Genomic DNA, 6,121 nt, shown 5'->3' with positions numbered 1-6,121 from the left:
AAATCATCAACAAATTCACATCAGAAAGAAATTTTAGGAAGGCAGTTGTATCAAGTCCCTAAGACCACCCTCACATTTGATTATTCTCTAAAAGCAGTCACTAAACTCATAAAAGCTGCTATACTTACTGTTACAGTTTATGACAGTGAAGAGTTACAAATTAAAATTAGCGAATGTAAAAGGTGCATGAGGCAGACTTTAGGAGAAACCAGGTGCATCCAGTTGTCCTCCCAGTGGAGTTGTATGGACAGTGCTTAATTCTCCAGCAATGACCTGACAACACATATGGCGTATTGCCAACCAGAGAAACTCACCTGAGCCTTAGTGCCGGGGGGTGAGAGGGGCAGTAAGGGGGTTAGTTATGGAGGCATGGAGAAACCACATAACTGACCTTAACTTCTCAAACTCCAGCCTCCTAAGGATCAAACTGATACAGAATGGCCCAGAGCCCCAGGCAAACAAAAGCAGGTGTTCACCAAAAATCATATTGCTAATGTAAGCTATATGGCATGGCCGAAACCCCAGGTATACAAAGACGCTCTTGGCAGGCAGCATATTCCAAGGGCTTAGAGGTTCCTTCTCAGGTGCCAGTCAAGGGTCATTCCTTTCATTGGAACGTGCAGGGTCTGAACACCCCAAACTTGCCTAGTCAGCCCCTAATTTGCACAGCAGTGAATAGGACAAGGTTTTCAGTAACATGGTTCCTCATCATGTGTCAGAAATAAGGAATGTCTATGGATACACCAAATGTGTTGAACCTTTAGCAGAATGGCAGAGATCTCACAAAGGAGATAAGCTCGTGATTGCAATGGAAATTTGGAAACTTGTTTATGTAAGTCTACCCTCATTTTCCATCAGATTAACACCCTTAATGTGTATTTTGATAGAGAATGTCTTGAACTCTTTCTCATTGCTAGGGAACGACTCCATAACTCATTTGAAGATGGTTTATAGTCCGTGTCACATTGTACCTATTATATCTAAATCTTCTATCATCTTTGCCGTATTCTTTTAGAAGCAAGTTCCTAGGCCAGCCCACACTCAAGGGGAGAGTTGAGAATCTTTGAGGGCCTTCTTAGAGCCAGCCTACCAGAATAATGATTTTCAGGGAAAAAGACATTCTTTGCCGAGAGTTGCCATGGTTTCCTGCTTAAACAGTGCTTGAACAGAAGCTGGTGCTCGCCACCCCACCCCCTCAACCTGGCCATGCAGAGCCAGCCTTCTGCCACCTCCTCACAGCACCCTTGGACCACTCCCAAGGCGAGTGGGAGTGGAGTGACTGCTGTGACTACCATGTCCCCCTCACAGGTGCCCCAGCACCACCACCAGGACTTGGAGGCCACAAATAACTGCCAGATCCACCTGGAGCCTCTGACGTTTACCTGTCCGTGTCTCACTACTTTGATGGCCATGATGTGGCTTTGGAGAACTTTGCCAGTTGTTCTCTTCACCAGTCTCGTGAGGGGAGCGGACATGCTGAGAAGCTGATGAAGATGCAGAACCTACCAGGTGGCCGAATCTTTGGTGTATGCTGAAACCAGAACAGGATGACTCGGAGAGTGGGCTCAAGGCAAGGCATGTGTGTTCCACTCAGAAGAGGGCATGAATCAGTCACTACTGGCACTGCACAAATTGCCTACTGCGAAAAATGACCCCTACTTGTGTGACAACCTGAATGAGCAGGTGAAATACATCAAAGAATTGGGTGACCACATAACCCACTTGTGCGTGATCAGGGCCCCCGAATCTGGCATGGCAGAGTGTCTCTGACAGGCTCACCCTGATGATGAGAGCTAAGCATCAGGCTGGCTTCCCAGTGGCCGTGGGGGTGACTTCCCTGGTTACCATGACAATGCATCCATTTTGGGTTTTCCTTTACCTTTTCTGTAAGTTGTACTAAAGCATCCACTTAAGTTTTTTTCATTTGTACTATTGCTTCAAATTTGGTACCCAGATAAAAAAAAAAAAATGACAGACACGTAAACACCCCAGGTTATACTAGGATTCCAGTGCCATTGAGAATCCCCAGTCTCATGGTAAGAGGGCCCTTGGTTGATAAGAAAATCTCACAAATGTCACCCTGTTTTTTACGTAGGAGTGATTTAGCTAGAAGTCACTGCTCCTCGGTCATTCACTTGAAACTTTGTGCTGGCTTGAACAGGACAGATGACTGACTGGTGCAAGGAATTAGGAGCCAGGAGGAAGGACCCCCCCCCCCCCACCCGGGTCCCCTGCTCCCCCGCTGTGGAACTCTTCCTCCTGTCTCTGAGGAGAGCACATGGCTGGCTGACACTAGAATGCCTGAGGGTGTGGGATGAAGATGATTCTAAGACTGTGGATGAAAACTGAAAACAGCAACCAACTGTTTCCTCTGCAGCAAGAAGAGAAAGCAAACAGAAAAAAGCGAGTCCCATCTCCATTTTCCTTCTGCCTACCCATTCTCTCTAGTGGCCCATGTTGGCAGAACTTAATGTGAAGCTGGCAAAAGAGAATCTGGTTTGCGCTATCACAAAGCAGACAGTGGAAGAGTAGGTTGAGAGGTGAGAGACAATAGCTAAATAATCAGGCGAGCAACCTACTTCAATTGAGATTAGCTGTGGTGCGTGCCCCTGGCCCCTGCAATTTACAAATCTTACAGTCCACTTATAGACAAGTGCGGATTGAAAATATATTTGTGAATAAAATGATACTTATTTAAACAGTCCTTGAATATTTGCTCTGTATAAGACAACCTGTTAGTGAAGTTACTAGTCATTATTTGTGTGTGTGTGTGTGTGTGTGTGTGTGTGTGTGTGTGTGTGTGTGTGAGGGGGGGGTTCGTTAGTAACTTTGATGGGATTTATGACCCAAAACACCCGTATGGTTTATGCCCCTAGAATCTATAACCTGTTTTGTATGTTTTGTATGGTTTTTTAATGTTCTTATTTTAGGGACAAATACCCAGTCTGAAATCATGTAAAGTGGGGAAAGGGAAGATCCTTTAAGGTGCTGGAATTACTGATTATTGATATGGAAAAAGATGAAATTAGATCCCTGCCTCACATTATATATCAAGATCCATTCTCAATAGATCAAAGACCTAAATTCGAAGGGTAGTATTTAAAGAACATAATCTGGGGGAGATGGTTGGATTCTGATCTTTTCAAAAGCCCTCTTTCCACTGGCTTCCAACCACGACATCCTCACACTCCCAATAATTGACTCTTGGAATTGCGCCCGTCATGGACCACGAGGGCCTTACCATCACTGGCCTCTACAGATTATTCTTGACTGACCCCACCCCACCCCCAAAGGCCTACCAATCCTAGGTGACCAGGAGACCTTCATCTACTGACCTTCCATTTCATCGATTCCTCAAACCTTCCCATCCACTGACCGACAGCCAGCTCCACCAGGTGGTGAATGTAATAGGAATTTCAGTCTTCAGGCCGGCAGCTGGTTTCCTCTTGGTTCCACAGTCTTTTCATTGGAGAGCTGGAGGTGAGTGTGGGTAAAGGACACACTAATTTCAGCAGGTGGGACTGAGGCCGAGTAGTAGTCATGTGAAGGTATGGGGGGGAGGGGTCAGCACGAGAGGGCATCTGGCCGGATGTTGAAGAAAGGGTGGGAGCAGTTGGTGAAGGTGCTTCCTCCCCTAGGGCTCCCCTCTGTCATTGGCTGAGGAAATTAAATCAGCTGCTTCATGGGAAACTGCTCACTGGGCAGGAGGCTCCCAGCTGATGAGACATTTTTAATTTTTTGACTCATTGTGTGATTTATATGGGTCCCTTACCCCTCTGAAGCTTCTTTTCATAAGCCGTGTAAACAAAGGGAGCAGGCTTGTCATAATACAAGGGAGTTACAGGATGGAGCGTAGAAAAAAGTTTATCCCCTAACTTCCACCTCTTTTGGCTTCTGATGCTGGTATTTCCCAGTCTTGGAGGCAGAAAAGCCCTGCCTCTGCCAGAGGCCCCGCCCATATAGATGAGAAGGCCTGCCCTCAACACGGACCCTCCCACAGTCTCGGGGCGTTCCTCCTACCTCATCTTTCTTGGCCCAGCTCCCTTTGACACTCCTACATAGACCATGCCACCTCTTTTCCCCTGTTCTCCATCCTCTGTACCACTGTAACTGAGCAGGGGCTTCTGTGCTCACGGCACAGAAAGTGGGTGTTTGCAGCAAAGTAATGGTTTAATTGCAGGGTGCCATGCGGGGGAGTGGGAGACAAGTTTTAAAGGGGAATAAAAAAAAGAGGCTGGGATTAATCGTCGTCTTCTGACATTTCTTAAGCATGGTTTCAGGAGTCAGAATATCTCTGGTTTATGATTTTTCTGGCCAGGTGGTCCATGGCTCGGGGTCTTGAAGTTCATCTTGTCCTGGAGAAACAACCTGAGTTTGTACATTAATGATGATGTCTACAACAGCAATTTTATTACATTAAGGATGTTATTGACAACAATCTGACTCTGGCTGATGACTGTTCAGCTGGCTCAGGATTGAGGTCAGAGTGGGCAAGAAAGGGAATAAAGTTTTGGACAGAGAGATTAATCATAAACTCACTAAGGGAACTCAGTTTTAGGGGAACTTTGTTTCAATCCTCACTCCTGTTTTAACTTTCTCCAAATCTTTGAGGGAACAGGGCAGTGACTGCTCTGGCTATTTCCTACCTCAATTTGGGGAGTGGAAGTGTTGCATATTGAGTAGGGAACATTCCCAAGTTCCAGGTCTTGGACCCGAATCTTGCATGACTAAAATCTTAGTCCCTTGGTCCATCGTTTTGGTGCAGCAGACCCAATTAGATGTAGGAGATGGAGTGAAACCCAAACTTTAATAAACCTTGGAAAATATATCTTATTCCCTGAGGAATTCAGGAGAATAAGCCTGAAAACCAGTCTGGACCTGGCACTTCTGGGGAGATGTGTAGCCAGGTAGCCAGTTGCCTAATTTTATCGAAGTAGGTTTTAACTTCTGATGCGGTATTAACATATAACAGGAGCTATTGGCCACTACATATAAAATATGATCTAAAGCAACTGTATTGTCTAGTATGATTCTAGCTAAAGAATCTAGTGCTTCACACCTGTCAGAATGGTTATCATGAAAAAGTCTACAAATAACAAATGTTGGAGAGGATGTGGAGAAATGGGAACACTTGTACACTGTTGGTGGGAATGTAAATTGGTGTAGCCATTATGGGAAATAGTATGGAGGTTCCTCAAAATCTGAAAACAGAACTACCATATGATCCTGGGTATATATCCAGAAAAAAATGAAAACACTAATTTGAAATGATACATGCACCCCAATGTTCATAGCAACACTATTTACAATAGCTAAGACATGGATGCAACCCAAGTGCCATCCACAGACAAATGGATAAAGAAGATGTGGTATATAAATACAATGGAATATTACTCAGCCATAAAAAGAATGAAATTCTGCCATTTGCAGCAATGTGGATGGAGCTAGAGAATATTTATGCTTAGTGAATTAAGTCAGAGAAAGACACAATATAATATCACTTATATGTGGAATCTAAAAAATAATACAAATGAATGTACATGCAAAACAGAAACAGACTCACAGATATAGAAAACAAACTAGTGGTTACCAAAGGGGAGAGGGAAGAAGGGAGGGGCAAATTAGGGGTATTAATAGATACAAACTACTATGTATAAAATAGATAAGCTCAAAGGATATATTGTATAGCACAGGGAATTATAGCCATGATTTTGTAATAACTGTGAATGGAGTATAATCTGTAAAAATACTGAGTCATGATGCTGTACACCTGAAACTAATACAATATTGTAAATCAACTATAATTCAATTTAAAAAAATTTTAAGTGAAAAATGGTAGTTTGAGGTTTTAGCTTACATTTCTTTAATTATCAGGGCAAGTTTAAATGTTTTTCTATATATTTGTTTCAACTTACTGCTTTCTGTTTAAAAAAATCATCTTCAATTGAGTTGCCTAACTGCACTGAGACTCAGTTTCTCCATCTGCAAAGTGCAGATAATATATATAGCACACTATTGCTGTGAAATCAAATACAGGCATACCTCATATTATTGTGCTTCACTGTATTGCACTTTGCAGAAATTGCGTTTTTTACACATTGAAGGTTTGTGGCAACACTGT

The 6,121-nt window shown here is 43.5% G+C and overlaps 1 pseudogene; it reads left to right on the top strand.

Annotated features, from left to right (window-relative positions):
* Nucleotides 1–1,194: 1,194 nt before the first annotated feature.
* On the top strand, nt 1,195–2,703 carry LOC132354243 (ferritin heavy chain-like; annotated as a pseudogene).
* Nucleotides 2,704–6,121: the final 3,418 nt, after the last annotated feature.

Source organism: Balaenoptera ricei, chromosome 19 (assembly GCF_028023285.1).
Source record: "Balaenoptera ricei isolate mBalRic1 chromosome 19, mBalRic1.hap2, whole genome shotgun sequence".
Lineage (NCBI taxonomy): Eukaryota > Metazoa > Chordata > Mammalia > Artiodactyla > Balaenopteridae > Balaenoptera > Balaenoptera ricei.
This window is presented reverse-complemented; position numbering and strand designations above follow the sequence as displayed.